The following is a 13,638-nucleotide window of genomic DNA, read 5'->3' as shown; positions in this document are numbered from 1 at the left end:
AATACAAAATCCCAAAACTCCACAGCGCTTTTGTAGACAAGTTGTGAGCTGCACAACCACCACGCTATGAGATAATGACGGAACGATACGAAACGGAGCCGTTTTCGAGGTAAATACAGGGTAAATGCGGAGACTGCTTGCTGAAAAACTGTCCCTGAACGCAACGCGCATCAGCGGTTTTGTATGAATTTACCTCGAAAACGGCTCCGTTTCGTATCGTTCCGTCATTATCTCATAGCGTGGTGGTTGTGCAGCTCACAACTTGTCTACAAAAGTGCTGTGGAGTTTTGGGATGTTGAATTTGATGAGTTTAATGAGGGAAACCAAGAAATTCCCTTAGCCTCCATAGCGTAGCTCTGAGCAGCCAGCTGCTGCGCTCCGCCGTACTGAAAATAGCTTACACCTACAATTAAAGGTAACGAACCTACTGCTATGACTATAGCGATTATGGCAATGGGCCAATTTGCCAAAATGTTGAACTATCCCTTTAAGTCTAGACTTAAATGTAGTTAGAGTGTCTGCCTCTTTGACCCATGGAGAGAGCTGCTTCCACAGTAAAGGAGCCCGGTAACTGAAGGCTCTACCTCCCAGTCTGTTTTTAGAGATACTGGGAGTCACTAACAGACCTGCGTTCTTGGAGCTTCATTACACTCGTCTTTATTCATGGTTCCACTTTCAACACGCAATTTAAACTTTGTTGAGAGTTTTCATGTTTGATGTGATTTTATTCATTTAGTTCCTTTGACAGTTTTCTGTTTGTCTGTTGAGCTTCTGTGCTGTGTGAGTTTTCTTTGTGTGGAACAACCGGAAACCTGTTGTGTGATGTGGAGGTGAAGTGTGTGAACCTGGGCTGTGGTTTACTGCTCTGACATGTGTTGATCTGGAGGTTTTTGTTCAGGCAGCAGGGATCATTTCTCACTGTGGGAATTACTCATCTGACAGCAGCAGTAGTAGGAGGCTGAATGAATGGGTTTAACTTTCTCTATCTTCAGCTCACAGCCGTTCTCAATTTTACTCGCTGAGAAATCTTCTTTCTGAGGATGATTGTACCTTGAATCAGTTTCACCATCACGCCTGTTAATTTGAAGAATCAGTGTGAATGTTTCCCCGTCTTTCTTCTGGTACCAGAACACCAGATTGCCGCCACACTGGTCAGTTCCTTCACAGCTGAAGGAGACTGTTTGACCATCTTTCTTGGTCAATGATATCTGGTCCTGAACCAGCTCTGCTGCCATGGCGACCAGAGCTGCAGAGACGCAGACAGGTAGATGAAGGTCAGAGTGACAGTAGGGTTGACAGGTAGAGCGTGTTGGCTCCTGATTGGCTGGAAACACTCACCTGAACACAGCCAGCACAGAGCAGCAGCTGGGAGGAAGAGCATGTTGTGCAGTGGTGTTTCCTCTGGAGAAGCTGAGGAGAAGTGGAGCTCTGATGCTGCTGAGGCCCAACAAGGACCAGCTGTGAGCTCAGACGAGGCCACGTGGTTTCTGACGGCTCCTCAAACTCCCATCAGCCCCTGCTGCTGCTGATTGACAGCTCAGCTGAAGCTGTTGTGTGGTTTTCCTCTGAGTGTGAGGTTTTAAAGGGGAGAGTTGAACAGTGAAAATGATCATTTCATGGCAGCAACATGAACGTGTCACAGCTTCTATGTTTCAGTGTGTGACTGGTCAAACTGAGACCTTCAGTCTCCAACATGCTGTTTGTGTCCAGATGTTGGCTGTTGAAGAACAAGTAACACCTCTTTCAGCCACCTGAGATGGGGGTTGAGAGTGTTTGGCTTTGAGAGATTTTGTACATTCAATAACTTGCAGAAAATAAAAGTAGATCCTTCTAATTGAGACCGGCTCAAACCTGTAAAGCCAGACAGTACAGGAGACTGGCATCTGTTTGAGACTCTGCTTTTACTTGAGAGTTGACGGTATTTGCCATTGTCATCTTTTTTTTCTATATTGTGATTCAATGGTGATTCAATGTTGACAGTGTTCAGCTTTCAGAAATTAAAAGCAGCCTCCTCTTGTCATATTTGCTGCAAGACTGTTGCTTCAGGCTGCGATCAGGCTTTTTTGTATCACTCATACTTTCTCCATTAAAGCAGAAGTAAGGTGAATGTTTGTGTTAATATAAGTCTTAAATAGTTGTATCTTCCGACAGCAATCACTTACATAGAGTGTTTGGTCTGAAATACGGGTCTGTCAGTCACTCTGCTCTGCTCTGAGCCCAGGAGAAAACTTTCCTTGTATCCTACAACCTGTATCCAATGAGGAGAGAGAACGGCATAAAGGGGCAGTCCTCTCTGTGTGTGCAGCCAAGGGATGCGCCTGAATGTGGTGACGTAGGGACGAGGGCGGGGACTGCTAACTCCATCTGCTGACAAGAAGTTAGCCAAAACGACCAGATCGCTGACTTCTGCTTTAACAACAATGCACAGAGTAATTTAAAGAAAAGAAGAGGAATTTAGAGAAAAGCAGTTTGTTAATGAGCTGATCTACAAAGGTCTTAAAAAAAGAAATCCATATGAGCATCACTGATTATTCGTTCAACTCTTGCAGGCTCGTTGTAAAAATCTAATGAAATTCAATGTATTTTTAAATAAGGTAAATACACATAAATAAGATATATAAATCATGCTTCTCTATTGTGTTTTTAAATTCAAAAACATACTAAATCATCACTTCATTGCCTTATATATTAAGATATCAAAATTATAATTTCAATATCTATTCAGTATACATATCTGTAGCTAACAGCAGCCTCACAGAACTCCTGTTCATCTTCATCTTTGTCTCGGAGCTTCATCACACTCGTCTTATTGGTCCAATTTAAAAATGTGGTTTAAACTTTGTTTAGAGTATTTGTGATTTTATTCATTTAGTTACTTTGACCTTTGTTTTCTCTAATGAGCTTCAGTGTTTCTTCTCAGTGCGTGAAACAACAACAGGAAACCTGTTGTGTGATGTGGAGGTGAAGTGTGTGAACCTGGGCTGTGGTTTACTGCTCTGACATGTGTTGATCTGGAGGTTTTTGTTCAGGCAGCAGGGATCATGTCTCACTGTGGGAACCACTCTTCCGACAGCAGCAGTAGTAGTAGGAGGCTGAATGGATGGGTTTAACTTTCTCTATCTTCAGCTCACAGCCGTTTGGTTTAGTAACAGCAGAGAAATCTTCTTTCTGAGGATGATTGTAACCTGAATCTGTTTTATCATTATACCTGTCAATTTCAAGGATCAGTGCAAATGTTTCTGTCTCTTTCTTCTGGTACCAGAACACCAAAGTGTCACACTGGTCAGTTCCTTCACAGCTGAAGGAGACTGATTCACCAACTCTCCTGGTCAATGACAACTGGTCCTGAACCAGCTCTGCTGCCATGGCGACCAGCGCTGCAGAGACACGGACAGGTAGATGAAGGTCAGAGTGACAGTAGGGTTGACAGGTAGAGCGTGTTGGCTCCTGATTGGCTGGAAACACTCACCTGAACACAGCCAGCACAGAGCAGCAGCTGGGAGGAAGAGCATGTTGAGCAGTGGTGTTTCCTCTGGAGAAGCTGAGGAGAAGTGGAGCTCTGATGCTGCTGAGGCCCAACAAGGACCAGCTGTGAGCTCAGACGAGGCCACGTGGTTTCTGACGGCTCCTCAAACTCCCATCAGCCCCTGCTGCTGCTGATTGACAGCTCAGCTGAAGCTGTTGTGTGGTTTTCCTCTGTGACCTTCAGTCTCCAACATGCTGTTTGTGTTCAGCGTTCAGATGTCGGCTGTTGAAGAAGAAGATGAAGGTCACTGTCAGCCTGCAGAGGAGATTCATTTATTATTTCAACTCTTTATCTTGGTTAATTCTCACTATTTCAAACTTTTTTGCTTTATGGTGATTTTTCCCAGAATTCTCTGTTTCCCTGAACTGAATCAGTGGAACTGTCTGCTCATGATTTTAATCTGGAAGATGCTTAAAAAAAGAAAAAGAAAAAAAAAATCTGGGTCACCATGATGTAGAAACACAACAACCCATTCATCTTCCCACAAACGCATTTAGGTCAGTGGTGAATTTTGTCACACGCACTGCCACCTGTTGTTGAACAGCTGTGACAGTACAAATCTACAGAACTCCTCAACTGTGATTTTAAAGAACTTAACATAACAACAAGAAATTATAGTCCGGTTTGTTTTGTGTTGAATGAATTTTAAATCAACATCAGTTCATCTGTCAGTCTTCAATGAGTTCCTCTGGTGTGAGGCGTGAAACCTTCACACAGCTGCCCTCTGCTGGCTGAAACACACAATCAAACATAAAAACTCCCAAACAGGGCCCTTTTTAGCCCTTTGTTGCTCTCTGCTCATTTTTATGCTCTTTTTTTTTTTTTTTTTTTACCAGCTACAGTTTTAGCCTGCTAACATGTGGTAATTGAGGTTATGATTGTAACCAAAGTGTTGGACAAATTCAACTGTGACCAGATGGTGGCGCTAGAATGAAAAATGAGAGGATCAGTAAAGTTCTTATGGTTCATCCTGAGGGGAACATGAAGGTCTGGACCAATTCAAATGTGAATATGTGTTGATATGTTTCAGTGTGAAGACAAAAGAAAAGAGAAGAGACAGTGGTGTTGATGTGAACGTTAGAGAAACACATGATGGCGCTGAAACCTGATCCTGGTTCAAAGCTGACACATTCAGTAGCAGACTGGTTTTTGTATTAGTCTATTTCACTGTGTAGAATACTGGTACTAGAATATGTGGTTATTTTTGTCTCATATATATCTGTGAACGCACAAAGGTTGATCTACAAATATTCCTTGGTTTGCACACGTGTTTTGCTATCCACAAATACAAAAGTCTAATTTCAAACTTGTATTTTGGTTTTTACAAAGACATGTGTATTTGTAAATATATTGTGTATTTGCATCCTTACTGACTGTGTCTTATAATAAAAATAACGTGATTATTATAAACTGTATTGATGGAAGTATAGGGGATTTAAAGTTGTACTGCGGGAATCATCAAATGAAATAAACTGGGTTTTTTTTTATTTCCTCTTGTTTCGTTCAACAAACACTGTTCACTTGTCTTACCACGCTTGCAGTTGCTGCATCACATAAAGACAGTTAGATAGCTGCTGCAGCTGGTTGGTGATCATAATTACTATTGACACAATGTAGTGAAAGAAAAGAAATATCTAAATGAAATGTCTCCCAAATTCACAATTGTATTATCATTTTTGCCCGCTACTTGACAATAATCTGAAATGACTGTATACACAGGAGGCTATGCACGGTTTGAAAAATGCATAGGCTATGTGGTTTTCACCGCCCAATTTTTAAGGATTTGGGAAAATACGTGAAAAGTGGCATACGCAAACCTAGTATTAGTCAAGTCCTTTGTACAGTAAGTGTCATTGTCTTAGTTCTGGCTCCCATTAAGATAATAAGATCATGACAACCACCATCAGCATCCTTGTCCTTGCACTTAACCTAACCACAACTAACCACAGGGTGGTGCTCTTTATCTGTGTTTTGTATAATTGCAGCACCAACAGCAGAACAGAAACCCAGGAAGAGCTTATTACTCTGTAAACCAAGACCAAGCTCTGTTTCTGATGACGGAAATGAAATTTGTGTTACCATAGTCTGATATTAATAAAATAACAAACAGCTATTAAAATAATATTCAATATAATCTTAAATAAGTGCCAGGCCTCTCTGACTCACTCTGCTTGATAACGTACTTTCATTTGGGTTTAAATAAACACATAAACTTGTATTCCAAATCAACGAAGCAGAGGAAAGAAGTTCACTTCACTACACGTTTTAAATTATTTAATAATTTCATGTATCAATGGAGGAAAAAAAATACATATTTTACCTTCACCAAAATATTAGGACTGGACTCTGCATAATATATACAGTTTAAAGGTCCAGTGTGTAATATGGAGGTAAAACCATGATATCTCGTTCAGATTCTAGTTGTTGGATTGTGTATTTGATGAGTTTGATGAGGGACAAGGGACCTGTACCATTCACCTTCAGTGTGTTCACTGAGCAGCTTGCGTCTTAGCCCCACGGATCTCAAAACAACATGCACTGATGAGGGACTACGAGGAGTTTCGGAAAGCAAAGTGTTTTGACACTACATTTCCCATGAGCCTCCACGCACATAGTGAAATTCTTGGACTGGCGCAAGATGGACAAAAGCAAAAACATTTTCCAAGAATGTTTTCATTAATCAAAGACAATCAGATATGGTCGTAGTTCCGACCATAAACGATGCCAATTAGCAATCCGGCAGCGTTATTCCCGTGACCCGAAACTAGAAAATGCTGGGTGAGTCGACCACTAAATAATAATATCAAAATAACTATTCATCGAAAATGGACCCATTAACAAGTGTGGGTAATGTACATTCATCCACATTAATATGAGACTCTTTTATAACCAAAAGCAAAATCCTCTGGGTCTCTTTAAAGGTAATGAACCTACTGCTATAACTATAGGGATTATGGCAATAGGCGAATTTGCCAAAATGTTGAACTATCCCTTTAATCAATAACAGCAACCACAAATACAGCTTCACAAAATCCAGTAGGTATGGTAATGTTTCTATCATTTAACTTGAATGTGAACCATCTTTTACAATAGTGTCAGTGTAAATGTAAGCCTTCATGCTGATGACACCCTTGTTTACACACAAATTAAATAACAAGCAATTAATCTAAAATACCTATACATTTCTTGATATTTGAAATTTATAGGGCACTCAAAATCTTAATAAAGTTTAAAAATGGCACAGTATTTCCAAACAACTTTACATAGTATACAAGTGTAGATATTACTGAGACATGATTTACAGTTAGTGATGTTTCTGTAACGTTACACAGATGCTTCCTGAGTCTTGAACAGAGTGGATGGTTGTAGCTGTCGTGGTGTTCATCAGAGTGAAGCCACAGCTCAGGGTGTGGAGGCTGCAGAGCTGAAACCACACAGCCCGAGTGCTGCAGCAAAGGAAGTGTCGAGTTGCTGTCGGCAGTTTTTTTTATGAGTTCTAATAACCTCTGACAACAGATTCATATCTGCTGCTCTACATTCTCACTCATGTCCCCTCCCCCACCCCCGTTTGCAGTTTGTCTGTTGGTGACACTTTTGTTCCACTGAGCCCAGAGACCCACAAACATATCAGTTCACCCACAACACAATTCTTTTAATGTTTTATAACCTGGCGTCTCTGTTATTAATGTTTCATCAGTCAAAAACCTTTCTGTATGTTTTCTTAAGGTACAGCAATCAGGGCATTGAGAACCTAATGAATGTGCAGAGTGATATGGTTTAGTTTCTACTCACTCCAACGAAGAATTTAAATTATAATAATACTAATGGTGGTTGCTTTGTTCATGTGACACCTTTCAAAACATGATGAGATTGAAATGAAGACAAACTTACAACACGGGAAGAAATCAGATAAAACAATTATTTAAGTGTTACACAATCATTCAAAGGAAAACCAATCAGTAAAATCGTAAATGAGCAGGAATGAATGAATCTTTTTGAAGGGCAAACAATAAAGTGGAATAAAAAAGTATCTGCAGCTCGATCTGACTTCAGTGCTTCACATGAAACTTCATGTAAGGTTGTGAGTTTTGATCTTATGTAAAGAAGAAGATGAAGGTCACTGTCAGCCTGCAGAGGAGATTCATTTATTATTTCAACTCTTTATCTTGGTTAATTCTCACTATTTTAACTTTTTTTTCTTTATGGTGATTTTCCCCCCAGAATTCTCTGTTTCTCTGATCTGAATCAGTGGAAAGTTTCCTGTTCTTGATGTTCAGTCAATTGATTTTTAAAATCTGGGTCACCATGGTGTAGAAACACAACAACACATCCATGCTCCGACAAACGCAAAGCATTCAGGTCAGTGGTGAATTTTGTCACACGCACTGCCACCTGTTGTTGAACAGCTGTGATGGAAACACAACAGTAGGCTACAAACCTACAGAACTCCTCAACTGTGATTTTAAAGAACTAAACACAACAACAAGAAATTATAGTCCAGTTTGTTTTGTGTTGAACGAATTTATAACCAACAGAAGTTCATCTTTCAGTCTTCAATGAGCTGTCAGGAGTGAAACAGTCACACTGCTGCCCTCTGCTGGTTGATACAACACAATCAAACATAAAAACACTTAAAACTTTAAACCATAAAAATTGGACCATTGACATGAACAAAGACGAATGTGTGTGAGGCTAAGCTACATGCTAACAGTGACAATAGATCCCTGTCGGCAGCAGAGGGAAGGCCCACAAACGTCACATCCAGTAAGAGCTGTGGGGGAAAACAAACCAACCCCCAAGCCCACTATATTGTGAAAGTGCGGCATTTTAACTTTAGTTTAACACTTAAATCCGCTGTCAATGTCTTACTTTGAATCTCTTGGATCTGCTGAAAAAGAGCTTTTAAAAAATAATAATACAATCGGGGTAGATTGTTGTCCGTGCATTTTAAAAGACTGGGTCAATGATCTGGTTCAATGGCCACAAGTGCTTGAGTCACTTGTTAGGGAACAATATCACTTTTGCTATTGATATGATGAATTAAACTTCTGTACCTGACACTTAATAGAATTAATGCGAGCACCGTATCATCATCATCATCATAATCATCATCACTGATGAGTTTTTTTTTTACAAGTGGCTTTGTCGGGGTTGTGGTCCATCACAAAATCACATCAGACACCTTCCTGTTCTATGCGATGTGAAGCCATCCTGGTGAGCAGCTTGTCAGCGCCTGGACAACAATCTACCCCAAGTTTTTTTTAATAGCTCTTTTTCAGCAGATACAAGTGATTCAAAGTAAGACAAGACAGTGGGTTTAAGTGTTAAGCAAAGGTTTAAATGCCACGCTTTCACAATATAGCAGGCTGGGGGGTTGATGTGTTTTCTCCCATGGCTCTTATGTGACGTTTGTGGGCATTTCCTCTGTTGCCGACTGGATCTATGCTAACATGCTCATGTTTAGCAGCTACAATGTTAGCATACTAATGTTTGGTAATTGAGGTTTTCCACAACTTAAGTGTATCACGGAGACTATGGTCTTTTATTTTGCCCTCATTTAGACATATGAATTTAGAGTTAACCAGTATTTGGCGTGCTACCCTTTAAGTTAGCTGTGTTCATGACTGTGTTGATGTGATGTGACATGTTTACGTTAATGGTAAATTCATATTTCAGTTGATTAATGAGTTGTATCACAATGAAGTAGGACAATCCAGCTAAGTATTAGTGTGAGGACTTATCCATACACGCATAATTAGTATAATACTATTCATGAGTTCACTGCTGTGTGATTAACTTAAACTTAATATTAACAAATACACATGAATCACACTGAATTTAATCAAGTTCATGCCACCAATCACTTTCACGTGTCCTGATGTTTTAACCATTCACAGTGGTATTAAAAGACCCCATCACCCAAATAACGTAAAATATACCAAAACATTTCCTTTAATTACCTCCAGTGTTTGTTTACAGCATATTTCATACTGTAAATCAGTAACATTGTGTCAGTCTATGTATCCACAAATTATCTGTTTTATCAAGGTCAATTCAAAGGTTGATTTTCCCAAAATGTGTAAAAACAAATAAGCAAAAAAACAACAACAAAAAAACACTGATAAAGTTAAAGGAATATTAATATTAATACATAGAAATGTGTAAAACCAAAAATACTGATTCCAAACTTAAATACTCACCTTAATCTTAAGTAACTTATTTTATTTGTCAAAAATAAGTTTCTGATTGTGATCAGTTGCCTGATAAAAGGTTACGGAAAAGGGAAATCCTTCTTTTCAAGCTATATAAACCAGTCAGAGCCTTGTTGGATTCACAAAATTTAAAAAAAAAAAAGGGCTGTATGTAAAAGTTGGGATTTATTTGTTTTTTACAGGACAATTGACAATATGAATCCCCACATGCAGGCTATACGACTTCCTCAAGCTGAGGCAAAAGTTGTATTATTAGTGAGTACTTCTTTTGATTTGATTTGATTTGATTTATTTAACACATAGTCAATTACAATATCCATAAAATAAAGTAAAACAAACAAGAAAACAACAACAACAACAACAACAACAACAAAAATACATTATACACAGCGAACATGCTATGAGGTCTGAAAAAACCCTTGAGGGACTTGTCAAGAGAACAATTACAAAGCATGGATAAGAATGCAAGCTACTGTATTATACAAGGCACACATATCGAATAAAACACCACTGAATACACAGATACACACATCAAGGTGTTATGAAGAACAAAGCATTCAGTTCTTGATTGCACAACATACGTTTCACAGACTTTTTAAAAGCTGATTGAGAGAAAGTGAGGAGGAAGTGAATTCCATATCTTGGAACCTCTGTAGGAAATCTTAAATTGGGATGAAACAGTTCTCGATTTTGGGTGCCGAAGCTGATATGCTTTACGGGTTGAAAAAATTATGAAATTGTTTGTTTGCAGAAAATAAATTGTGAAACAAGGAAGGAAGTGTGTTAAAGAATCATATACAAACTGAGCAATCTGGAGGTAATTAATCTGATAAATATCAAGGATACCAAATTTATGAAACAAAGGGAAAGTATGGGTTCTTGGAGGAAAAAGAGTAATGATTCTCACTGCTCGTTTTTGCAACCGAAGAACTGGTTGCAGTTTAGTTCGGTGAGTACTAGCCCAGGCAATGTTGCAGTAACTTATAAAGGTGTAAGGAATGGAGTGATATGGATTCTGCTTCCTCAATGGAAGGCGTGTCAGTGGGATTGAGGAGATCCTCAAAGTATTCCTTCCACCGCCCAACGATATCCCCAGTCGAGGTCAACAGCTCCCCTCCTCCACTGTAAACAGTGTTGGCAGAGCACTGCTTCCCCCTCCTGAGGCGTCGGATGGTTTGCCAGAATTTCCTCAAGTCCGACCGGTAGTCCTCCTCCATGGCCTCCCCGAACTTTTCCCAGACCCAAGTTTTTGCTTCCGTGACCGCCCAAGCTGCCGTCCGCTTGGCCTGCCGGTACCCATCAGCTGCCTCGGGAGTCAAAGCTCTCCCGGAGGTGGGAGTTGAAGACCTCCCTGACAGGGGATTCTGCCAGACGTTCCCAGCAGACCCTTAAAGCTATGGTCTACGATTTGGAGCATTGGTACATCGTTTATACAGCGATTATGGTCCTGTGGTCCGATATACACAATATAAATAGCAAAAAGAACCAAAAAAATCCATTCAGTCTATCAGCCGTGGGCCTGCATAGAAATTGACCAATGGGCGCCGCGCGCCCCGTCCGGCTCCCACTGGCTCGTACCCTCCATCCAATCCCCTCGTCTCGCCTGCTCCTCCTCGACCCGCCTCGTCCCCACCCCCTCCGCTTAGAAACTACAAGTAGTTGTAACCGCTCTGAGCTGCTCAGCCACAGACACATGAACCCACCAATTCAGCACCTGCTGCCGAAAAAAAGCCCCACTAGGATTCAGAGAAGCACAGTACAGAAGCACAGAATGTGTTGCTGCCCGTATTACTAGTACCGGTGCTGCGTCGAGTCTCCCTGATCCTCTCCCCGACACACAGCCGCTTCCAGCCGCAGCCGCAGCCTGACCGGGGTGCTCTGCACCCTGCACACCGCGGCCCTGCTGAGCTCCTGGTCTTCCTCCTCTCCCCGACACACAGCTGCTTCCAGCCGCAGCCTGACCGGTCTCTCTGCACTGCGGTGCTGCGGAGCTCCAGGCCCCGGTCTCTCTGCTCCTCTTCCCCAGACACAGCACCCTGTGGCCGGTCACCCAGCGCGAGGAGTCTCCCTGTAGGATGAGGCTGTGCTGTGTGTGTGAGTGGTGCTTTTTTCAAATTTTTCTCATCCTCTTTCAAATCGTAGACCATAGCTTTAAGATACGCTTGGGTCTTCCAAGTCTGACCAGCTTCCTCCCCTGCCAGCGGATCCAACTCACCACCAAGTGGTGATCAGTTGACAGCTCAGCCCCTCTCTTCACCCGAGTGTCCAAGACATACGGCCGGAGGTCAGATGACATGACTACAAAGTCGATCATTGACCTCCGGCCTAGGGTGTCCTGGTGCCACGTGCACTGATGGACACTCTTATGCCTGAACATGGTGTTCGTTATGGACAGACTGTGGCTAGCACAGAAGTCCAATAACAAAACACCACTCGGGTTCAGATCGGGGAGGCCGTTCCTCCCAATCACACCTCTCCAGGTAACACTGCCGCTGCCCACATGAGCGTTGAAGTTCCCCAGCAGAACGATGGAGTCCCCGGTTGGAGCAGCTTCTAGTTCCTCCCAGGGCCTCCAGGAAGGCCGGGTACTCTGCACTGCCGTTCGGCCCGTAGGCCGAGACGACAGTGAGAGACCTATCCTGACCCGAAGGCGCAGGGAAACGACCCTCTCGTTAAGTGGGGAGAACTCCAACACATGGCGGCTGAGCTGGGGAGCTATGAGCAAGCCCACACCAGCTCGCCGCCTCTCACCGTGGGCAACTCCAGAGTGGAAGAGAGTCCAGCCTCTCTCAAGGAGTTGGGTACCGGAGCACAAACTGTGCGTGGAGGTGAGCCCGACTATCTCTAGCCGGTACCGCTCAACCTCCAGCACTAGCTCAGGCTCTTTCCCCCCCAGTGAGGTGACATTCCATGTCCCCATAGCCAGAGTCGTTGTTCGGGGATTGGGTCGTCAGGGCCCCCACCCAAGACCGCCACCCACATGGCACCGGCCCCTTCTGAACCCTCTCGCGGGTGGTGAGCCTGGGCCCACGTTGCTCGTTCAGGCCCCGGTAACGCCAGTCTGGGCGACGTACAACATTATATCCATAAATGAATTAACCTGAGGGTTTTTCACAGAATCTATGATATTAACATTAAAATCTCCCATTATATAACAGTCTTTGCTCTCTTTAGATATAGTGTCTAGCACATCTGCCAGGTGAGAGTTAAAGCTATAGTGCGTAACTTCTACGTGTCTGTAAATATCCGTTTGACCCAAGCCACTACAAGAGGAGATGATACAACGCTGATTAAGCCGTTCGGCTCTTCTAACACCCTGGATATTTTTCAGTATTTGTTCTTTTTGTACGGGACGTTGGCAACATTCCCGCACTGGAGGACAGGAAATAATGGTGCGTTCCAGGCAACCCGTAACTCGTATTTTACAACCTGTGAAGTCGTACCAGTTCGATCTGGTACGACTTCACGGGTCGGAAGTTACGAGTGGCCGTTATAGTCCACTTTCAAGGGTAACAGGTCGGAAAAACACGAGTTACGGGTTGCCTGGAACGCTACAAAGTTGTAAGTCGTGACTTGAAGCCGTAACTTACGGGTTCAACAGCCTGCCTGGAATGCAACATCGGTTTTACCTGACAACGAGAAGGGAGGGGGAGGAGAGCGCTACTAGAAGCAACATGGCGGAGAACCCGAAGAAGTGACCAAGAGGTTCAGAAGTGGATCCTACTAAAAAGAAAAAGCCTTCCCGTTCGGCTGAAGGTCTGTTGGCGAAGAGAGTGACAAACGGTAGTGGTGGGGAGGGGGGGGGCGGGTTACACCGGGCCATACGCCATATTGAGGTGCCGGCTGTATCGTTGTAATAACGCAGAAATCCTCTAGGGGGCAATAGAAGTTACGCACTAT

Source organism: Trachurus japonicus, unplaced genomic scaffold (genome assembly GCF_045865225.1).
Source record: "Trachurus japonicus isolate A0001 unplaced genomic scaffold, Traja_1.0 AP030849.1".
NCBI classification, from domain to species: Eukaryota; Metazoa; Chordata; class Actinopteri; order Carangiformes; family Carangidae; genus Trachurus; species Trachurus japonicus.
The sequence above is the reverse complement of the archived record's forward strand: the minus strand, read 5'-3'. Positions refer to the sequence as shown.